A 23,792-nucleotide genomic window follows, 5' to 3' on the forward strand; every position below is an offset into this window, starting at 1 on the left:
GATAGTTGAAGGATAGCAGTTGCTTTTGTTCTCCTTCTACTTCTTCTTCTTCTTCTTCTTCTTCTTCTGTAAGATCAACAGCAGACTTTGCTGATCTCAAGTTATAACAGTATATTCAGTAAATGTTTGATGGATGTCAAATACTTTAAAACTTGTGTATTGAAGGTACATCTTTCATTTATGCACTTTAGTCAAAATTGATTTAGTTGATTCTTATCAAATTTATCAAAATCTTGTATGTGGCTTTCATTTCCTCAAAGAAAAAACAAGCCTGTTCAAGGTTTAAAAATGTTGTGCTAAAACTTTAACAGGGGTTGTATAACCATTGCCCTGTTTTATCTTTTTATCTGAAATGTTATGTTACATGCTGTTATATATTTTTTTTTTATCTTAAATAAAAAGGCTTTATTTACAAAATTGATGACTATCCGTCATACTTTCAGCTGTTTGAGTCATCAGTTTCAAGAAAGACAACAAATAAAAACGTACATTCTCGGCTGGAAATAACACAACAGCCACTCGGGGAGGACACATGAGGATTATGCAGCAGAAGTGGTTTGCAGAATTAAAGGGGCCATGGAGAGAAAGGGAAACTCAAGTGGTTGTTCTGTGAGTTGTTTCATTCATCAGTTTTTTTTTTAGCACTGCCTTTCAAGATTGTGTAGTGCTCTTTAGCTCTTTAGAGTCGAGCTTGATTATTTTTGAATATGTTTCATAGTCCCTCTTAGAAAAGTCATTACTCCAGAAGTGCAGTAGTCACTGTAATACCCATGGAGTATTTACATTCAGTGCAGCTAGCCACACAGTTTGAGGCGAATATAAAGGAACACTATGTAATCTGTGGTGACCAGGACACTTTTTGTTATCAGCGCCTGTGAAAACATGGAGCAACTGTGAAATCTTTAGGAATAGAAAGTTTAGTTTCAGTCTGGGCTGGCCACAGCACTTTCTGACCTCCCAAACAGCTCATCCATGGGTAACACATTGCAAGTAGAAATACAAGCAAAAAGCAAGGCATGTCATTGATATTTTGTCTCCCCTGTTGCACAGTCAGAAAATTACCTGGGGACATAAAGTTCAAGGGTTCGAATCCACGATGTAGCTAATCCCACAATATGCTGTTTGTGAAAGCTTCTATAAAACCAGATGCATCAAATCATTAATATTCTTTATGGATCCTGTTTACTGCTGCTTCTGGCTCTATTTTCAGTAATTTTTTTTGACTCTTGCCTTTTATCATCTGCCTATAATAACGCTGACAATCCCATGTCTCAATCTACTACCGAAACCTTATGTTACACAGCGCGTTTAAAAAGATAGACTTATTCCGTTAGCTGAGCTTTTTTTTTGTTGTTGTCGCTGGCTGCTTTTCACATGTTGAAACCCAGCTCCGGAGTTGAATGCATCAGGAGTCCGGAGCGTCTTCCTCTGCACGTCTGTGGTCAGCCCCGGTGTGAGGAAGGCACCAAAAACCCTCTCATCTCTTCTGACTGAGAGTGTTGCGCACAGGAGGAGCGGACAGGACTTCGCCTGCACCTCCATCTGCTCTGCATCTTTCCATCGGACCGCAGTGGATACAGTCGACTGTTCAGGACTATATAGCCTACATACAACACAAGATGTGACCGAGCGGTTTTTTTTTTTTTTTTTTGTACAGATCGGGTTTCACTGGTCCGTTTGTTTGAAGCAGAACAGCACAAAGCGAAATCACTGCCTGGCTTTTTCTTTGCGCTCTTCCCTCTCGCTGGTGAGGTAGGATGCAGGATATGCAGCATCACCGGTATCGTTAGAAAAAGCTTTATAAATCAGACCTTCGAGCTAAGAAGGCCTACTATTTTAATGCAGAAGGCAAGGACTAAGCAGTGAATACAAAACTCTCATCCCGCCGGTGTGAAAAAGGCTGCTTTTTTTCGGGGGTAAAGTGAAGAGGAATAATTTTCCAACTGTTTAGGATGTGGATGTCTTTTTTTTTTTTTATTCAGCTGGCGCATTACAAGCCCATAAAACAAGGATTGATATGGCCATCTAAATATGATATTTAACCGGACTGCAGCTGATCTGATCGCCTATAGCCTATCTGCCCATCCATCTGCTCATTGAGCCTCGGCGGTAGAGGGAAGCGCGGAACAAGAACCAGCGAACTATACAGAGGGGGATTGAGTTACACTGCAATTGCGCTTTTCTGGCAAAATGACGTTTTTCTGCGGGCAGCGGACATACACGCTCACAACCTGAGGCAAAGTTACTGTGTATATTTGAAACCCGCGGACAAGAGGGAACACAGATCCCACGGTAAGTAAATTAAGTTTTAAAGTAAAATTACGCAATGGATCATATGCAAAACAGTGTAAATGCGTAAAAAGGTTCGACACCACTTTGTAACAGAGTCAAGCTGGGTATCATCTCTTCTATGTGCTTCCTTTTTGTGCGTCAGAAGTTGAGATGTTATACATTTATGGTCCCTTATGAAAGGATGTGTGAACCTGTTTTAATTCTGACTCCGATCACTCCACCAGCCGGGTTCCACATTTTCCTGGTTTTATGTGCCGGTGTGTCGTAGGAGAAGTCCTGTTGTGTAGGCTAATTGTTGCATGCTGGGCTGAAAGGAAAGTGTGTCTCTACAGCACTGATGGCAAACAACGGCTCAGACCATCAGTGAGGGCTCACACATTGTTAATTTGCAGGAGGCAAAGGCCGAGGACGGTTCGTGACGGCTTACAGAGATAAAGTAGACTCACTTTAAGTGGACTGATACAGATCGAGCGTAAATTCATTAAGGGGATGATCGATTGTAGGTTAAGTGTCCATACAACACTCCTTACAGACACGGGCTTTGGGCTATCACAATTTGATTATTTCTTTCTTTTTAAATGAGGAAACAAAATAACTTATTATTGGACGTGATTTTGTAAAGAGATTTAGTGATTGTTTGGTGACAATGAGCTAATTTTTGGCACCACCCTGTGGTCCAGTTTAGTGCCTTTTTAGCTCCGCTGGTGGCATCAGCCGATTCTGCTGTATTTTACTTTCTAAACCATTTTCTTTTCGCATTGTTGTTGTTGTTCAGTCCCTTGATGCTGGGGCAGACTGACATGTTAATAGCTTTGGACTCTATAGGTAGTCACTGCTAATACACCTTGCCAAAAATCAAGGGTTATTTGCATCGAATGCCCATGTACATTGATCTAGCCTATACAACTTTACTGCCACAAATGAATGTAAACAAACCATTATGAACAGGGTAAGTATTTTGCTTCCTCTTAACCACTATATGATCAATTATTTGTGTGCAAAGGCTATTAAACAGCCCATTAGACCTACAGTAGGCTATTGTCTACACAGCAATATTTGATGATTACATTTTTTTGTGATAAAGTTCTTTGGTTTTTCATAATTTTTCCACAAAATACTAACAATAAGCTTTACTGGACACTGTGTGTGTGAACCACCTGTTCCTGCTACACTGGTTCCAGCTAATGCTAGCAGTTCTGCAATCTCAACTAGCTATGTGTTGTATTGATCCCAAAATTAATAAATGCTGTAAATACAAACTGCTTTGCCGGCTGTCTAGTTAGAAGTCAGATATTTGCTTCACACAGAATCGATTTGATGTAGATAATTTTGTCTGCAAGCTGGCAATCCAAGTTCACAAAGTAGGCTCATTGATGCCAAATGATGATGATGATGCACCAAATAAACCCTTAGTTTAGTTGAAAAGCAGAATGGTGATTTTCTTGGTATTTTTGGTAAACAATTAGAAATTGGGTCTGTATCAACAATAGCTATATTGTTCTGTAGATGTAGTCCTTTAAGGTCTTGTTCTAAAACAGAGTGATGTTTAATACTTCATGATGTTAATTAGGAGGATAAGGAATAATGAAGGATTTTTAGGTGATTTGGGACAGACACAAATGTTTATAGGCTTGTGATAGTTTAAAAGCTATTAGATCTATTTGAGATTTGGTTTACAACTCCATGACAGCTGATCATACTCCATCCATGCACTGATTAGGACTCTGAGATACAGTTAAAAGATCCAGCAAAATCTATAACTGACCTTGAAGATAGGTATTTTTGTGAATCTACTATTGCCAATGTTTAAAACAAACAGGCCTACTTGACACATCAAAGGTGACAGTGCTCGTTTTGGCTTTTAGCAAATAAAATATTGCTTAAACCATACTGAAATTGAATAAGACCTATTTGGTCACACTAGTTGGTAACTGAGCATGATAATCAATTTAAATCATAGACTGTAAATATACAATTTGAAGGCATAATTAGCAGTTGAATAGCCTACATTCAAAGTTATTGTAAGGAATTCCCAAAAGGTAAAGCTGAGATACCTCCGTAATAACGGGTTCGCTTTGCATAATATTTAAGTTTTCAGTTTTTCCCAGGTTCACTGAACGCAGCATTAACATGCACAAACTTGCCTACTGTTCGATGAGACCTGACAGGTGGTTGAGGTTAGCTTACTTCAGGTATGTTAACTTTCACCAACATTATCTAATGCTTCATTTATACATCTACTGTTTCAATTCCTTTGCGTATTATTTTGTATTAATTTACTATGTAGCCTAGTAAGCAAGCTAACTTCTCTTACAGTCAGTTAAAAGTAACCCAACTACGTCACAATGTTTGGTCAGGTTTTTATTAACTAACACTAAAATAAAAACAATTTTTTTTAACTTTATATCTAGCACACTACCTGTTGATTTGTCAAAGGCCAATAACTAATAGAACAAACATAAAACTGAAGTCTTTTACAAGATACTTTCAAGAGCCTTCATTGCAGAATAAAAAAATAATGTCCTGAGCCACGGTGCAATTAATTCTTACAAGAAAATGCATTTAATTGGTGACATAAATACGAATGATTGAAATAAGATGTAATAACTTTAAATGCCAAAATGCATATTTTAATTATTATACTTTTTTGAGATAATTAAATGCCTTTGTGAAAGAGTGCGAGACAGGCTTTTAAACCAACTCCAGTTTTCTTGAATTCTTGAGGAAGATTTTTGAAGTTATGATTTTGTTCTGTACAAAAGAAATGCTTGCAGTGAGTTTGTCTATAAATGTGTTTACATGCACTCTGTTAAATCTGTTTTTTCCACAAATCTTCTACCTACCTTTTATTCAGAAAAATGTAATCTGCTTTCTCCAGAAATCTGTTAAAGAGTGGAGAGAGCAGCAGACTAGCCCGTTGACGTAATGCACTTCTGTAACAAGACAGCACAGACAAGGCTAGCCCAAACCCTAAACCAGCAGCAAGCGAGAAAGGCGCCAAGTCAGCAGAGGAGTTGCCAGCAGGTAAAGGCTCTTTGACTGATATTTAGACAGTAGTGTTTCCAATTCTTTTTTTTATTTTCATGCCAAAGAATGCAGGAAAAAAAAAGAAACCCCAGATTTCTGTGACACTGAGGCATTATCCCTCTGTATTTGTGAGCATTTGGTGGTGGTGAAAATATCGGTCGGTTATGGTTGTGTCAATTGACAGTGCTGTGGTCTGTTGTAAATGATAGCTCATGGTCATCAATCTATCATTTTGAACGGTAAAAAACACGTTTGGCCGGTGAGTTTTTTTTTATCTACCCACTCATTATACTATTGATTATATTGCAATATTGTCCTCCATAATTGCAATTGCACACTTTCACCAAATTGTGCAGCACCAGCTGGAAGTTCTCATGTCTGCATAGCTTTGTGCTCTGCACTGTTTTAACAGAGCACAATGGTTTGTTTTGTTGACAGGTGGCGTACCTGGAATAGTAGTTGGCAGTTTGGTTCAACAGAAGGCCAGTAATTCAGCATGTGGAGCCGAGGCTTGTTTATTGTTCCACAGATACACAGAGACAAGCATTTTTATGATTTAAATAATTTATTTGTTTTGAATATTTTCTCTCTGGAAATGGCTCAGATATTAGCAAGCTTAGATATAAAGTATAGTCCTTGTAGTATAATGATGCTTGGTCATAGATCCAGACTTGGCACACAGGCTGAAGACAGTTCTCTGAAGGACAATAAATGAATGACAGGATAGAGATTTGGCTTTACATACTGTATACCTTTTATGTTATGTTGCACTAAATGTGAATACCATTAATTAAAAAAAGACCTTGTTTAGGCCAAGGATTGACACATGGGCTCTGGTCTTAGTTAAGCGAACTTAATAATACTATTTGCCATTAAAATCCCGACTTTGTATATTAGTTTGAAATGTGAAAGATAATCTTAAAAGCAAAAGAAAATGATAATTATAGTAGTTACACTTAAAAGGAGGGGTGAACTGAGATGCTTGTTATTTATTTAACAAAAATTACATTTTTTAAATTCTTATCTCATAGATAAACATGTCCACATATCTGCTCCACAAATGTGAGAATTACTGTCATTTGTTTGTGAACGGTTAGACTGAAGGAGAGATTTTCAATTCTCATAGAAATCTTGTTGGCAGTGTGAATTATATCATGATATCTATCAGGCATTTCTAGTCTCGCTTTGAGGTCAGTCAAGATTTAGACATTACGATGATTAAGTTAACACAATTGGATGTATTGAAGTAGTTCTTGCAGTTTAACACTCACTTCCACCCTTTCTGGAAAAAGGCCAGTACCATCTTTTGTGTTTAATGATGTTTAATGAAGTAAGTCAGAGTACAGGTTTTCATTCTCCTATTGTCACTTCAGGGTTCGGTCTGACCATCATTTCAGTGTTTGTTCAAATATTTTTCTTGTCTTCAATAGCATTTGTTCCTTGGCATAAACACCAGAGATTGTTGGTATTACATTTCCTTGAATTTGTAGGTGTGTCACATGAATGAGTGCATGGCCCAAGCTCTCAGGACCTGTGTGACAATCCCTCTGTGTCTTGGCTGATTGTGCTTAGGGTTAATTATCACCCGCTGCTCTCTTTTCCTGTGAGTGGGAAGGAATAGTGCTGTTGTGTTGTGAATCTGTCCTACTTCATTTAGCCAGACGCCACAGCTGCATGCTACCAGTCATGATAGAAAGTTAACTGAGCAACTGATGATATTTTTCTCTTTCTGTTGAGCACACTTCCTGTTTTCAGCCTTGCTGAAAATGTTTCACATTGTTATATTCCTGTTGGAGTCAATTTTTTACATGAACAATGTTGCATGATAAAAACAGCATCCTAATGAAATTCAGGTATGCCTCTCCACATTCTTGGTTCCCACTCGTACTACACATAACTGAACAGTCTTCAGGATCGAGTGTTTAGTGTGCTTTCTTAAGGTGATGGCTGGCATAGATGCACGGATGTTTACTGAAGTGGGAGAGATGTCAATTGTACTTCTACTTGTAAGTGTCCACTTTTATCATTAGTTACTCATACTTTGATATTTGTCTCACTTGATCATTCAGTCGGACATCACACTCATGTTAGCTACTTTATGCAATTCTTATTCTCCGAACCATCATTTTCAGACAACACAGAAGCTGTGGTAGCAATTTGATGTTGGAATAACTGAGAATTTAAACATTCTATATGATGTTCAAAATCACCCATGTTTGTTGGCATTTTTGTGAAAGCTTTGCCGTCATCATTTTTCTACTGTCAGTCAATCATAAGATGACGTTATTGTTATAATTGCCGTAGAATTTTAGTTTGGTTGTTTGTCTTCTTTGTAAAGACAGAGCCTGTGCACAAACACAACACCTGTTTAAAACATCAAGAAGTCAGATATCGATAAGCATCAGCATTAAATAAACCCTTTATGACCTGTATTCTCCTTCATTTTTATACCATTATTTTAATGGTGCAAGAGTCTTTATATACATAAAGTAAAACAAACATTTAAAAAATAATATAAATTGCAATCTCTGCATTCAGTTTTCGCATTCTAGATAGATTCAAACAGCCATTATTAAAACTCTTCAGCCTAAGGTTTTTAATCAAACTCATATAAGAATCAAATTATAGAAACAGGGAAGTTTACTGCTTCACTCGCTTCGGTTGAATTCTCCCAGACTCCTGAAGCAATGATCATTTACAGACTCTTACCTGGCTGCATGTTCCTCACTGCCTCTGTAAACAGACCTGCAAAGAGGTTTTTATTGTGTCAATTTCAATATTCATCTGTAATATTTCCTGTGTGTCTGATACTCCTCACATCAGGTGTAATAACATGCTCATACACTGCGGTTTTATCATTGAAGTGTCCCTCCGCAACCAAATGATATCACGGGAATATTCATTAAATATTTTAACACGCATACCCCAGCCCACGAAAGGGACAGAGAGTGAAACGGCGAGAGCTCGCACATACATACGGGCAGCGCAGACGCGCAGATCCGCCATTGGGCAGGGAATGAGGAGAGAGCAAGTGCAGGTTAACAGTGTGTGTATATCGTCTGTGTGGCCATCCGTTAGAGAAAAAACTACAATCAGTGACTATTTCACGAGGCCATTGCATAAAGTTGTTTACCTGTCTGTCTCTCCTCGCTGCCTCTGTGAACAGTATTTGTGGCTACAAAAAGGTTTTGAACGTGTTTGGTATTTGTCCATTATCAATATGTATTCTTCTATAATTTTCCCTGCAAAGTGAGATGTCTCACCACAGCTGTTTATAATCTCACACTCATACACTGATGTTTTATCATCAAGGTGTCCCTCTATGGAACATGAAGGAAACATTAATTGAATACAATTTAAACGTGCCGTATTCCCCCTCCGACCTGGGAAGCAAAAGAGATACACAGCGAGGGTGCACACACACATTTCACAGCGCGAATGCGATGATCCGCCCTTGAGCAGAGAGGTACTTTCGGGAAAAAGCAGCAAGTGCGGGGAAATGGTCGTTCTTTGAGGTTATGTCTGCGAGGGACATTTGCCATGTGCTGACAAGAAATGTGAAAAAAGATACATGGTCTCATTGAGCTCTTAATCAATTGATGGATTGTACATGGGAGCTCAACTCCCCAAAGTTGTGAGGGTAAACCAGCTGCTGCACAACTGCCCTGTAGCTTTTGTAGCATGCATGCCAATTTTAAAGACAAAGCTATGTCAATAACCCATATATTGGTGTTCTCATTAAGAGTCACACAGTATTTGTGTGATCACTTTGGGCCTTATTTTTTAGTCATTTATTTGTGGCGGGATGGAAGTGTATTTGTGCACAGTGTGCCGTTTGGGAGAGGTTCCTCTGACTGTCTAAGATGATCCATACCCACTGCAACACTTGTCGACTGTCTAGATAATGATAAACGAGACTGAGAATATGTGAAAGGCACGCTGCCATAGATAAAGCACCTGCAGGTATTTTGACCTACCTGTGGTCGAGAGAAAAGAAAAACTGGATAACTGGATAGAAAAGTATGTTCTTTCACTACACTAACAGCAAAGCAGTAGTTTACCAGTCCGATCTAAAAGGAAATTTACAAAATCCTCAGAGCTAGGATTTTAATTATAACCCTCAATGTATTTACAAGTTTAATAATGTGTACAAAATAATTGCCAACAACAGTTCCATGATCCAGAGTTTTTGCCTAATTCAAATGCTGATTAATTAAGTGTTAATTCTGTGGGTTGGCCAAACTAGAAAGTCTTAGCAGCCTGGCTAAATGTGCTCTTGTCGGTGTCAGCACTTGTTCTACTTGACCAAATAACATTAAGCTGAGAAAGCATAGTCATCCTTATCATTTGGATCCACAAAAGGTGAACCTCTTTCTAGATGATCTAGACCTTGTTTATCCCATCACATCCTTCTTTGATGGAAAACATAACAGCTAGCTTGTTGTGGCTAACTATGCTACTATTGATATAAATCCCTTTACAAAAGCCATTATTAGAAACAAAACCAAAATGAAACATTTTACTTTATCACTGTCTGACTGAAATATCTTACTTCATGAGTAAGCTAAATTGGTCAATATTTATCCATTTTGTAGAATGTAGAGTAGCAGTACAGATCGGGAGATAATACAGAAAATGCATATTATACAATAAAGATATTTTGGGGGTAAATTGGTCTGGATAATTATACCTGTTTTTTTGTTACTTTTGTACATATGTGTTTAGAAGGAGTAATATTCACATAATCTTAGTTAATTTTAGAGTAACTTGAACCCATGTTTAGTGAAAGGGCTTCAATATCAAGATTTATTTTGTAAATATGCAACACAAGTAGTCCTTACTTACATTTTTTTAGTGACATTTGGATAAACTTTACGTCAATAAAGTTGTCTAAATTCTCTCTTTCTGAGTCTCCTCTTCATGAGCCACTTTGTGCTATATGCTGTCTACAGATGGAGGAACATATTGATGCTTTCCTTTTCAAGGTAAAACACAGCTGGTTTCATGAGTCAGGCATTTGGCACTCATTCTGCATGCAGATTAATAGTTCTTCAGATCAGTATAAAGGTGGGATTTAAAGACAGCCAGGATAATAGGCTCTGAATTGGCCAGTATGCATCAGACTAAAGCAAAAGGAAGGGGGAGAGATGTGTAATTTCTCTTTGCTATGTTGACACAGATAAATGGTCTCTTTGCTGTAGCCTTGCACTGACTCATTAATATGCTATACGGAGGTTAGATTTCCCCCACTGCAAGCCTTTCGAGTTGTACAGCATTAAAGGATATGCTTGCGGATTTGACAGCTCTTGGTCATTTTTTCCCAGCGATCATCCATGTTTAACATGTTTCACAAATTGCTTTAACTGTCCCAGATGTGTTTTTGTGATCAATACAGTGGTATCACACAGCACGCTGTTTCTCTCTCTCTATGTAACACTGTTTCCCACGTAGCTCAAGTTGAACCACTTTTTCATGTTGAAAGTTCTATGGGAACGGGTGATTTCACAGCCAAGAACTTTCCAAAACTTTTACCCAGCACTATCTAGAATGAATGATACTTGTTGCCATAGCAGCCAGTCCTTGCCTATCATTCTGTGTCATTGTAGGGATGAGCCGTTAAATGCTAGTTATTTTACAAGTCAGTAACTGAAGGGCACAGTGAAGCTTTGTCTGTCATTTTGTCAGATCAAAGATATTAATAGACAGGTAATTGTAAGAAAGTGTAGATAAATACTGACACGATGTTCCCAAAAACAATTTACAACTACTTTCAGATGAGTATTCAAAGTAGTAGTATTCGAAGTTTTCAAATAGGTTCATCGGTGCATTAAAGTGGCGAGCTGAAGAAGCGGAGCAGAACTTTCTACTTTAAAGTTTAAAATTTCATTAGCCTCAGGATAATATAAGGGCTGAACGATATATCATTTAACACTACAAATGTGATGTGTGCAACCCCGGATCGTGGGTTGGCGGCCTGCCAGAATAACCCCCCCCCCCACACACCCCCTCCCCTCCCCACCGGATTGCTGATGGACGGTCTACCTCCCCCCACCCCCTTGCTCTCTATCCCTCTTCCTGCATCTTATCCCATCTCTCCCCCTATCCCTTTCCAAGCCCGGCTCAGTCTAGGCCTGTGAAGGCTGTTTCATCATGAGCCGGGGATCCGGCCGAAGATTTCTGCCTTTTAATAAGGCAGTTTTTTCTTACCACTGTAACTTTTGCTGCTTTGCTAAAGTGCTCATGATGGATAGGCCGGATCTTTGTAACATAGCAATAAGTAAGGTCTTTTACCTGCTTTTTGTAACATAACAATGAGTAAGGTATTTTACCTGCTTCTTGTAAAGTGTCTCGAGATAACACTTGTTATGAGTTGACGCTATACAAATAAAAATTGATTGACTGATTGATGTGCATTAGACACATCACAGGATGGCTACTGTATGCAAATCACTTTCCTGTTTGATGCAAACAGAAATGCCCGGTTTTCTGGTTTTCCACAACTAATTTACAATAAAAGTCTTTGTGATATCACCATCAGTGGTCTCAGAACTGACCAATTTGCATTCAGTCTACCCTAGACATACAGGACGCTGCTGCTATCAAATGACATGATGCTTGAGGTAGCACTCATTTTCACGAGGCGGATTTACAAAAAGGTTTATTGCTGCTATCATGGGCATCAGCTCGTTAATGCTTTGGCAACATATACGGACCATTAAGGACCGTTATCAGAGCCAAAGTGTCGCTGATTATTTACTTTTAAAGGCTTTATGTGCAGCGCACACAGTGAAGTGAGTCACAGGCAACCCACGACGGTGAGCTTTCGTTTAATCAGAAAATCACTGGACTGGTCATGCAAATGAAACATAACTCTGATACATTGGTACAAAATGGTTGATGACATAAAAAGAACCCAACAACGAGCAGCAAGTTTATTAGTCCAGTTTATCATGGAACGTGTCACTGCTCTCTCTCCACATGTTGCCTTTACTTCTCCACGTGTGTGTGTGTGTGTGTGTTAGATTATTATGGATATAGCACTCACCACATCTCACTACAGTTGAGCACTGAAATAAGATTTTAGACGTATGTGAAATATTTCTTTCTACCCTGTCATTGATACAACAATTTAGGGAGCATCTTTCTGTTAACATGTTTTCATCAGGAGTAGACAAAGGAGGACCGTTATGGCACTTAAAATGGTCAGTTAATGGTGAAATTGGAATATTGGGGATATTTGTTGGGCTAAAACTCAGGCGTCTTTCATCAAGTCTGAGCTCTGAGTGGTATCGTATTAATCTATCTCTGTTTGGCAACTTCTCTGATTTGTTCATGGAGAAATTGGAACATTGTTAGGATTGATTCTGGTCCATCACTCCTAAAGCTCCCAGTCTTGCTCCAGAACCTGCCCCTCATGGCTTCCCTATTTGTCCTACTGACCAGGTATGCCAGTCCGCCCTGCTGGCAGCCTTGTACTTCACTTTGATTTGTGAATATGAATTTTATCGAACATCAATATTCTGGTTTGAATCATATCCAAATGTGTATTTTATAGTGCTGCAGGCAGATATCAAGCTCTCTGTTCAATATTGTGCCTTGCCAAGCATTGCCAGATCACTTCTGATTCCCTCTCCAGTTGTATGTGGATATGGGTGAGATGTGCTTGGATTGTGTTTGAGTGTGTGTGCTGTTGTATGTGTACATATTTTATATTTTATATGCTGCAGCTGGATTGCTCCTACAGAGATTTGTTGTATAAATTTGCAATGACAATAAAGATCGATCTATCTATCTATCTATCGTTCTCTCTCTCTCTCTTTCTTTCTTTCTTTCTTTCTTCAACAGGAAAATTATAGCCAGCCAGGTCCTTCCAATCTCTTTTTATACTTATATTCTTCTATTTCCTACCACTTTCCTCTGTATTATTTGTCTCTCTTTAATAGGGAGATTTCAGTTTCAGTTGTTGTCCTCAGACTCCTCACATTCCTCAACATACATTTTTACCTCAATGAGACCCTGATTTTTCTGCTGAGACCCCTTTGATGTTCAGCATATGGTATGTGGGTTTCAAGGCATCCTAATTGGTTAGTGGGGGCCATGAGTCCCTGCACATCTGCACTTTTCTTTTTGATTGACATGTGTCAGCGGGGACCAGTCATATCCCATGTGCATGGGCAGTATGTCCTGGCCACTTTTTAATCATGTTCTCCAGGCTGGGGCAGATAAGAGATGTAAGGGTGATTATGGTTCAAGGATGATGTCCTTGCACAGGGTCCTTGGGATTATGGCTCTTCACTGTGTTCAGACTGGGAAAATGAATACATCAGTATTCAGATGGTAACCTTCTCAGGGGTTACAGAGTTACGGGAGAGATTTGGAAGGGAGAAGAGAGACTTCAACGAAAATCAAACATCCTAGGATTGTGTGTGTTATCTCTAAACTAATTATTTTCTGATGAACACAGTTAATTAACAGTGTATGGACTTCAATGATATTATGGATATGATGTGCTTTGTTGACCTCAACACTCTGTTCTCAGTTATTTTTAATACACCAGGGTGGAAATTGACAAAATATGCACATAGAGAACATCTATCCTGCTATTCATTTTGATCAATTTTGATCTGAAATCATGAAAACCACTTTTTGTAACTGAAAACAAGTAGAAACGCGTCTGTTCATGTCCTCAATATGTGGAGTAGAACAAAACAAACTACCCACTTGGATCCTGATGAAACTGTCTCGTATGTCAATCGGTGCTTGTGCTGCAGAGTTCTGTCTTGCCATGTTTGGCTTTGTCTTTCACAGCCTTTGTGGGTTTTGCTTGTGGAAGAAAAAAGTAGCGGTGTGGGTGAAAATTAAGGATAACGAGCACTAAACGCTTCTCTGATTTAATCTGGGAAAAGAGAAAGCATATCGGGCAACAGACGGACACACTTGGATTAATGATGCCCAGTGGCTGACCTAACTGCTTATTTAAAGACTAAGCTTCTTTGCGCCTATGTTTTTTATAAAATGCAACAAGGCAGGCTATATTGCCGCTGTAAATTAAACTAGATTTAATTACTTTGAATACCTTTCCCACCTGATATATATTCCATCTGGTTTAGAGTTTCATAAAATGATGAAAATATTTTTTATGTTATGTTTTATGAAGTAGCATCAAGGTCCATCAAAGTGTATTTGTCTGTAGGATGTACTTTCGACAAGGCTTGGAATGCTCCTCAAATTGCTTGTGTTTTATAAACCAGATGGATGAAGCTGGCAGTTTCTCCAGCAGCTGGGACTGTTGTCTATACTTTCTGATCAGTCAAGAGCAAACAAAGGGATTGGAGATTGGTAATGGGTAAATATGATTATCTCCAGAGACCCTGAACCCCAGACGTCTGCTTGACCTTTGAGCCTTACATGCAAGGACTAGGGGATGGGCTTTCATTTTAAACCTGTCTCAAATACAAATTTATGTCTAAATCCTTCAACACATTCAGACTGGAACTTCAAAGCCATAGAGTTGAAAGAACCCACACCCAAGTGAATGCACACCTATTCAAACAAGTTTTTAATTGCCCTTTTGCATTACCTGCTCTGTATTTCATGCATGTCTTTCATCACCATAGATAGTGTTAGAGATAAAAAGGGGCAGAACAGATTGCCTATAATTACCTGTATGTCGATGCTGATCACAGTATGAGACTTGCAGATGGGAGGAGATTGGTAAATTGGAGTCTGGCTGCCTGAAGCTTCTCATTTAGTCTCCAGTATATGTTCCACATCCACACCTCCCACCCACAACCTTTCATACACCCCTACACAACATACATGCACACATGCATGTACACTTTTCTCCTCTGATGAACTAGACCCTTCCTCATTATGGCACCATCTTTTCTGACCTTTTCAAGCATGATATTCATGGATCCATGGGTGATCGTTCTCTATAACCTTCATTAAGTCATCACTGTGACATTAAGAAGGTTACAAAAAAGGATTTAACTCTTTACACTCTAAAAAGTGACATGAAGAAGACATTATAGTTTCAAATATGGATCACATGTTCTACATATGTTAAGGGACAAACAAACTTGATAACTTAATCATTGTGCTAATTTGAGCTTGATTGTAATGCCTTGATTTGGACCTTGCTTTGTTGTTAATTGGTGTGTTGTACTTCAGTACGGTGTTCAATAACACTTGTGTCATCTGGTGATGTAAGCTGTTTTTAACTCTGCTAATACTGTCTCTTTTTAATGGGAAGAAATTTAGAGGAACTCCATTTTTGTAACAATATGTGTTAAAACTATAGTGCGCACCTTAAAAAACTTTAATCATGTACAGCTTTTCCAAACTGTTGTGTAGTAGATAAAGATTTTTATTATGTAGTTTTTATTGACTCCTTTTATTTTATACTGTAGCTATCAGCTGTGACTGCTCACACGAAAGAGACATCTGGAGCACTGGAGTGGTAACTTAAAGTTACAAGTTCTGTGTCCTGTGGAGAGTTTTGTGTATCACTTATAGGGAAGCATGAATCAAGCACAGTCATGTTTTTCTTTTTAACAGCCAGTGAATCTTCATTTTCATATTCGCCTTTTTTCCTTTAATTTTACCCAAAACAAATGTATGTAAGAAAAAGCTTTTAAGAAGCAACAAATTAGTAGCACAAACACACAAAGTCTGGACAAACTAATTTTATTATCCAATAGGTCTGTGCAAACAATCGTATTTGTTATTTTTACGATACAGAGCTGATTTCCCCGTCCCTCACATTGATACATTTAATGGATTAAAAATCAGGCCTGGGCAATACAACAATAACGATAATTATCGCAATATAATTTTTCTCGATATAAATACCTGCTGTGAGTATCAGAGTAACATTTAGGTTTGATACACCAGTTGTACAAGAAACAAGGCTATATTTGTTACGGGGCTGTCTTTATCACTTCCTTAAAACAACTGCTTCGCGTCCTCAAGAAATCTTCTCTGCTCCATATTAGCATCTTAATCAGCCTTATGAGTTGAGCCAAGCAAAAAAAAAATAATAATTGAAAGCTGACGAGTTTGTTGCAGCCAATTATTGTACTGTCTTTCCTGTACCAGCTTTATCTGCTGAAGGCCGGAGATTGGGATCAGTGGACTAGCAGCCTTTTCAAACCTGCTGTGTGCTCTAGAGACTGGTATCGATTTAAGGAGCAGAGGAAGAGAAGAGAAGAGGAGGAGGAGGCTGCAGACAGATTACTGAACACTAATGTTCTTTGCTTGTAGCCACTGCAGCCGTGGTTGCTATAGCCTATAATAGTTCCTTTACAGGCATTGGACTTGTCGTTTCAAAGAGTTTCTGCCAGTCAGACAAACCATGAATCCTTCTATTTTGCTTTTGACTGTATTGTGACTGGATGCCTTTTTTCTGTACCTTTTTCTGAATGGCCTTTCTTTGTAAATGCATGCATTATCTGGCCTGGTACTACTCATGCTTTTTCATTGTTAAAAATGACCATGGTAACATCAAAGGCAAAAGCTGTACCACTTTAATGGCATGTTAATGTTTGTTCTTGTATTTTTTTTTTATCTTGATTCATGTGTTGCAGTTGATTTATTGCTGACTTGTATAATATTTTTTTGCTAACAAGAAAGTCAATCACCATCTCTTCTGTTTAGCTGGTGTTGAGCTGAAGGTGGTTGAGCTTACACCAATCAACAAGTTCATGATGACCTCCCTGTAATGTTCGTTCCCCTCAGCTACACACCCAACAATGGCTGTGTCATCGGAGAACTTCTAGTTGTAACTGTAGTCTGAGGTGCACAGGCTGTAGAGAATGGGGTAGAGCATTGTCCCCTGTGGGGCCCCTGTGCTTCAGACCGCCATGTCAGACACACAGTCTTGAAGCCTCACAAACTGTGGTTCAATGTTGAGTCTATGCGGCCCCAAAAAAAGAAACCCTTTTATATATCCACCACTGTCTAGTTGACTGTGCTGTATTCATTTGGGGTCCCATTTGCCTGATGATGAAAGATACAATTAATTATTGAATTATAAAATAAAAGTCTCTGCACTCATTATTGCACAGATTCCCCAGGAGAGTGAGTGCTAGGGAGAAAAGCAGTCAGTGACATTCCACCAACAGCTCAGGTCATAAGCCACTGTCATTGGCTAGTGTGTCATAAAGCCTAATGGCTGTGGGGACAAAGAATCTCTGAAACCAGTCAGTCCTGCAGCACAGTGAAATGAGCCGTCCACTGCTGCAGCTTTTCTTGCCTGCCATGATGTCTTGGAGAGGTCGGCTAACATTGTCTAATACAGCCTCCCCCCCCCCCCCCCCCCCCCCCCCCCCCCCACACACACACACACATCTCTCCCCTGCACAGAAGTGAGCCAGTCTTTTTTATCAGCTTGTCCAGCCGCTTAGTGTTCTTGTCATGTTGGCCCCCCCCCAAAAAAATAAAACAAATAAATAGACCACACCATAAAAAAGGACACTCCCCACCACTAATTGCTAGATTATAAAAAATAGTCCAATGAGATTTATGTTTGAATATGATTTAAATAATGTGTTTACTAGAGATGAACCAATCCACTTTTTTTTTCAGTTCCGAAACTGATTCGGATAAATGTGTACCGATACCGAAACTGATTCAGATATCTTTTTAATCACAACTTCTATTGTTGTGTAAGTGTGTAAGGTTACACAGAGCTGAAGTAAACCTGGTAAAAAATAAAAATTATTATAACGAAATGTATCACATACAAACAGGAAGCAGCAACAACTGTCAGGTTTTTAAATTAAATATTTTAAAGTGAAGTGTAACAACTGCGCTTTTTGATCATATAGAATGAGCTGTTCCATCTAGTCTGAACGTCGTCATGAAGACAATTTGTGGGCATTTCTTACAGTTCAGTCTGAATGTTTTCAAACGACTGTGAGAGGTGAGGATGTTTGAAAAGCCCAAAATGACGTGGATCAGCGCAGCCAATCTGATAACCGATATATGTTAATTACATCAATATCAGACCCAATACCGACATTAGATCAGATCTGTCCCATCTCTAGTATTTACATCAGTAGATACAGCATGAAGTTTCTTATGTTGCTAGGGAACTCTTAACGCTTATGCTGCTGAAGGGTTAAGGACTCCATTTTCCATTGCTGGCTTTTCATCACAGCGCAGAGGTTTATTAGTTATGCTGTAATGGATCACTTTTGAGGGTGATTGCCTGTTGGCCCTCTGGGAAAGGTACCATGTTGTTTAGAGGGCATCTGGCCAAATTGTGGTAAACTGAAGAGCACTCATAATGAAACCAGAGTGTGTTATAGGTCATGTGCATTCAACAATTGCTCTCCAGAGACACACAGTCTTAAACTATAGACATATTGGATTGGCCTTTGATTCTTACAGAAGCTCACAAATACGACTGCACAAGTTCACACCAACAATAAAACCCATTTAAGAATATAACATTTAACCTATTGCCCACATTTACAACATTTAAGGCTTAGTTCATGTAATACATTGAACATCTTGACAAATAATTAAAATGGGGGACAATGACGTTATCTGTATGAAGCATTAACCTTCATCAGGAACGTGCTTTATTTGGTGTATAGGTATTGAAGCAAGTGTACACCTAGCATCTTCCCCTGCTTCATTTTACTGACATTTCATTAGAGGCATGTCAAGTCCCTGTGCTCTATGTTGTGATATCGTTTTCTATGATGGAAGTAAAAGAAAGAGAAGATCTTCACTGCCTCTACTCTCATCATGAGCAGTGATAAGTTATTCATGGGGCCTGTGCAAGAAAGATCTAAAGCTTTATTGAGCTTGTTGAATCGTGATTGTTAAAAACAGTTCTGTACCTTTTTAAAAGTTATTTAGAGCTTTAACAAAGAGCTGATTTTTGTTAAGTGCCAGAGGACAGTGCAGTGAGAGGACACATTTAAACGGCCAATTATAAAGTAAAATGATGTAGGAAAGCTACTTTTTTAGTATGGATACTGTTGGTCTTTGGTTTATGACAAATATCAAATTACTATCCAACAATGGTCTTTTATCAACAAGCTATATGCTGTACTGTGTAGAAGAGACTGGAGGCTAATGTTTAAGGCAAAATTAGCCTTGGCTAAGCCTTTATTTCTTATCTTTGTAGGACAAAATGTTGCTATACTTTACAGGTATTATAAGTAGTCATAAAACTACACAGGCAGAAGATACATCCAGGAGCAAGTCGCTCATTCTTCCTTGGATTAAATGGGAACTCAGCGGAGTGCCGATCCATTCAGGAATATGTACAAGTAAACATGAACCTTAGTTAGTTAAAGACCCAATCCAGCTAATGTGTTGGCATAGTTTCATAAATGTCTGAAATAGTTTTTTGATCCTTGCATGCCTTTTCAAAATCTGTGTTCGGTAGGTGCTATTTGCTTCTTAAAAGGTTAAAGGCTGCTTCAACATGTTAATTTGTCACGACTCGACCTGATGAGATTAAAAAATCTCCCTGATTCTTGTGTATTGCAAGCTGTGCTGGGATACAAAGCTAAGCACACCAGGCTGTCCGCTCCACTTTATTAACATCTATTCTCGATCATGAAGTCATAATCAAGAAAACAGTGGTATATTGTTCAGTAAATAAACCTTGTGGAGTGCAATTAAGGTTGACAATTGACCAGCGGAGGTGGGCAGAGAGACTTGCGGGCTGTGGGTCTGTACTTCACAACTTCCCCCCGTAGGCTGAGAGCTCAACTACCGTACTATAGCTAGTAGGAGTGCAAACTCCACAATGGAAATTGACACGCAGGAAGACAGTTTAAACCTTTTTTCTCTCTAAAAACAGACTGCTTCTTAAATGCTGGTGAGACGTATATTCCCGATTTTACAGTCATTGCTTACTCTTAACTAAATATCTATCTTTGGTTTGTATGCTAATCACTTCATGGCAACCTGGATAGCTTTTATATATTTTTGGCTGAATGATGTTTTTTAATTAGAAAACGTTTTTGTATCCTCTCTTAATTAATCTTCTTTTTACTCTGTCTTATCAGTGTTTCCCCTGGGTTGGAGTTGTAGCAGCCGTGGTGAAGTGGAACAATGTTTTAGTTGCGTGCAATTTTTCAAAATTATTTTTTAATTATTAACATTTATTGGAGAAAAATAATCAACCAATAACCACCCTATTGTCATAATAGGTAATGGCAAAAGACGAGAGGAGTCAGAGTTTTACCAAAATAAAAAATAAAAAATACGAAATCAGCAGAGGAGGTCATCTTTCAGCAGCGGTGAACCGCCGGGGAAACACTGCTTATTAATCAGAAATATGCTGATCAGTTTACTTTTTTAAAAGTTAAATATTGAATGTGGTTGATTCTGAGAGCTCAGGATTTGGGTTTTGGCGTTAACGTTTCGTAGCTTCTTCCCATTGGTGTTTCTTAAAGCCACACCTTTCTTTTTTTCGCTTCACACTCTGGAGGCTCCGAACCAAACACACGAGAATTCCCTTAATTAGCCTTAGCCTTAGCATGCAAAGATGATTTTGGGTAAATGCAGTAGCAGCACCTAAGGTTGAATGAACAATGACCACTGCATTTGACTCATGTCTTTGTTGCCTCATTGGGCATTTGAGACATTTTTTTTCTAAACTGAAGGTTAAGGATGCTGCACAGAGGTGAGGGGAGGCTGCCCAGTCATATTGACCCAATGATTCATCTTCCAGTCCCCTGATGTTTTGTGAATTGGGTTTGGGTGTGCTGTAGCTGTGTAGGAAGGCGGACAAGGTGACCTGTGCTGTAGATCAAACTGTAGAACAACTGCTTTGGGACAGGGTCCTGCCCGCCTGACTGGACATCATTTTTCTCCATTTAGCCCCATCTCACACCTGTAATAGGGTGGTCGTCCACATGAATGCCCACGCCTCCGTTGGGATAGAGCCATGTTTTCACTCACATGCACTGTCATTAACAACTGGAGTCAACAGATTTGTATCACTTTTCTACTGGCCCTTAAAAACATGTACTCTCATTCCAGTTCTTTGATTTCCTTTTAAGCAAATGTTAGTTGTTTTATTTTTTTTTTAAGCAGAGAAATTTGGCTTGATGTTTCAAGGTTAAAGACAGTCAGTACTCATTCTTGTTTAGTAGATTTTGATAATTGAAGGATTTTATACAGATGATTCTTTGGTTTTTTGTCTGGTTTTCCTCAAACAAACTATCATTCTATTGTTGTTATAATTCCTGGTCTTTGTGTTTAATTAATGAACAAAAACTTTCCATCGTCTTCTCTTTGACCTCTTAAGAACATTGGAAAATCAAACTCAAATGATATATATGTTTTAAAATGAATTTTTAAAGGTACAGTATGTAGAATTTTATTAGAAATCAAATAGTTATCAAAGCCATAGAAATCCTTCATTTTAAAGTTGTCCCGTGTCTTGACGTGCCGGCCACATGACAGATAAGACATGTTTTCTGTTCCCGTGGAAACTACGGACGTTCTTATGTCAAAACTGCTACATCAGGAAGCGTGAACTGCTAATGAAAGCTGCCGTACTGGTGCTGTATTTGCTGCTGGGATAACTGCCATGAGTTCCCGCCAGTTCTGGCACAAACTTCACTAACTGACAAGGTGCATGAAGAGCAAAAGGCTTAGAAGAGTCAAAATGCTCCAGCAACACTTAGTAGTAGTAAGAAGATCAACTTTATTAACAATTTAGACCGACGCGTTTCGGCTCGTGGCCTTCATCAAGAAACAGATTGACAAACATCATTTAAATAGGGTAGGTACACAATTCAAGGAAAGGTAAAACATTTAAAAAAGGTAGGGACAACCAATCAAATGCCTATTGGTTATAAAAAAGAGCGTTCGCAGCAGAAAGCAGCCGCCTGGAGAAAACGCTCAGTGCTCAGCGTCTTTTCTTCCGAGCGCTCTGCTTTTTTGTGCGTCAGCTCCGAGTGTTCAAGTTTAAAATCTTTCATCTTTTCAGAAAGGTGCTGTTGACGTCACCAGTGCTCTTTTCCAAATGTATGATATTCCCTGTATTTTTCCGCCTACAGATCGTGTCTTGTACCCGCATCTTCTTTGCTCCGTGTCTGATTGGGTAATAAAGGAACTAAAATATAAAACATGCAGTAAAAAGTAACGGAGCAGTGTCGTTCATACAGCGGCTGTTGTCACTACATTTATAGTCACAGAGAAAGGACGGACATGCAGCGCTTTTCTTCTCAGCGCACAAGCTAGGAGGTAGAGCTGTGCATCTTCACTGGTCTCACAATTCGATGTCCCTGAACAGTATTTCAAAAAAGAGATGTTTTTCCTTAGAGATCTCATTTAGAAGACTGTTTGTTTGAAGGTCAGGACATAAGTGCATAAGTCAGATGTCAAGAGTCACTTCCACATTTATGGATAAACAGTATAAAATGCTCTCTATACACATAAGGACCAATCACCTGCTTTGTGAGCCTGACATGAAACCAATAATATCCCTCTCTTTTTCACTCATTAGGGAACCTGCACATTATTGTGCATTAGTGCATTAGTCACACAGAGCCCTATTGTAAGGTCTTGATGCTCTGCAGTCCAGGGCATGTGCCTGGCCATGTGGGAGTATCGATTGAATTGACAATTTAGCCAGAGTTCCACTGAGACACATTATTCATGCTCTCCTGAAAGGATATTGAAAAAAAAAAAAAGGCTCTTATGTGTTGTGTTTTGTGTGTCTGGGAGCTGAGATGTGATGATTACATGTTCATGTACATGTGTGCATGTATTAATTGTCCCCCTTTCCTAGACTTTAAGAACATAGATGACAACAAAGACAGTAGAAGTGTGGTAAAGAACGTCACAGTGCAGCGGCCCTCCACTTGAGTGACGCCTCTAAATGATTGCACTACGTGCTCTATCAAAGGATCAAAGTGAACTTGACTTGCTGTGCAACTCAAATCAAACTGAGTGACTTCGGAACATACTTGGTGTGATGTGTAAGCTGATGATAATTGAAATGGCTTCTCTCTTCAATTCAAGGTATAGTTCCTGTTCTGCTTTATTCTGAACCCCGTCCGTGTTCTATGCAGCTAGGCCCCACCCGCTGTCACTCCCAACATACCGATCTCCACCCTCTCTCTGCCCTTCTCCTCGACCTATCCTACTTCACCACCCCTTATTATTTTCCTCTATTATTTCCTCATTTTTTTGGCTTCTGTCCTGAAGCAGCATATAAGTGGTGCTCAGAACCTGTTTTGGAGATGCACACGGTGTGACAGGCGTAAGCTCATAAGGCTAACTAAGCATTCTCTCACTTTCCAATAAAAAGGAGGCTCTCTTTTCTGTCCTTCTCCTCCATATAGTAGGGCACAAAACAAACAAATAAGGGTGAGAGGGACAGTGAGAAAGAGGATTAGAGATATATAGAGGGCACGGGAGGGAGAGTGACCTCTGAATGGAGCAGAACGTGGCTCAAGGGGAAAAAAGTAAGCCTGATAGCTTATGAT

General features: G+C 39.0%; 1 protein-coding gene across 1 annotated transcript in view; it reads left to right on the plus strand.

Annotated features, from left to right (window-relative positions):
* Nucleotides 1-1,391: 1,391 nt before the first annotated feature.
* Nucleotides 1,392-23,792, plus strand: part of grik4 (glutamate receptor, ionotropic, kainate 4) — a 245,424-nt gene continuing 223,023 nt past the window's right edge. Inside the window, exon 1 of the mRNA XM_061046622.1 lies at nucleotides 1,392-2,292. The gene's annotated coding sequence lies outside the window, so the exon portion shown is untranslated. The remainder of the gene's footprint in view (nucleotides 2,293-23,792) is intronic.

Source organism: Labrus mixtus, chromosome 9 (genome assembly GCF_963584025.1).
Source record: "Labrus mixtus chromosome 9, fLabMix1.1, whole genome shotgun sequence".
Classification (NCBI taxonomy): domain Eukaryota; kingdom Metazoa; phylum Chordata; class Actinopteri; order Labriformes; family Labridae; genus Labrus; species Labrus mixtus.